Below are 788 nucleotides of genomic sequence, written 5' to 3'. Positions count from 1 at the left end.
GGGGGGGGGGGGGGGCGCAGAATGAGGCTTGGGCATCCTGCCGTGGTGGTTTCTAAAGCAGAGGACGTGGCCGGCCACGCTGCCTCCAGTCTCCCCACGCCAGCTGGGTCCTTCTCCGACCCCTAAACTCCTCCCGTCTCCCGGAGTTTAGCTCCTTCTGCTGCCGTTCAACCAAGACCTCAGCCACCGCGTCAGTGCAGGGAAAGATGAGGGAGCAAGGGGGTCTGTGAGGCAGAGGATGGGCTGGGGCTCACAGAGGAAGGAGAGGGCCAAGCAGAGGGAAAACATGGAGGCATGGTTCACAAGCCAGAATTGTTCCCCCCCCAAGGGATTTCCAGGCTTTGGGGGAAAGGTAGAAATTGGACCAGGGGGTGATGGGTGGGGGGCAGAGGAAAAGGAAAGGGACCCTTGGGGTCCACTGGGTCCCTGCTACATCCTCCCAAGTGCTTGAGACAAGGGGGCAGGTGCTTTCAGGAAGGAGGGAAGAGGGATGTGTTAAAACCAGGGGGTAGAAAGCACTGGTGCTCCCATTTGAACACCTCCTCGCCTCCCCCCAGACTCCTTCATGCTCCTTCAGGCTCTGCCTGACAGGTGGCCTTGTTTTTCCCAGGGAAAATCCAGTCCCTGTCCCCGAGCTGCTGAGTATTTGCTCATCACGGTCACGTCTGTTTGGGTGTCTGCTTCTCGCCTGGAGAGCAGGTGCCCTGTGTCTCATGCAGCATCCCCCCCCCCCCCTGCTCTGGGCCTGCCCCGAGATGCTGCTGATGGGGCCGCCCCTTTTTGAGCAG

General features: G+C 60.7%; 1 protein-coding gene across 4 annotated transcripts in view; it reads left to right on the top strand.

Moving 5' to 3' along the window:
• The window catches only part of FGF13 (fibroblast growth factor 13), a 511,145-nt gene that overhangs the window by 419,750 nt on the left and 90,607 nt on the right, over window positions 1–788 (top strand). The window lies entirely within an intron of this gene.

Source organism: Gavialis gangeticus, unplaced genomic scaffold (assembly GCF_001723915.1).
Source record: "Gavialis gangeticus isolate Ggan-Ray unplaced genomic scaffold, GavGan_comp1, whole genome shotgun sequence".
Classification (NCBI taxonomy): Eukaryota; Metazoa; Chordata; order Crocodylia; family Gavialidae; genus Gavialis; species Gavialis gangeticus.
The sequence above is the reverse complement of the archived record's forward strand: the minus strand, read 5'-3'. Positions and strand labels throughout refer to the sequence as shown.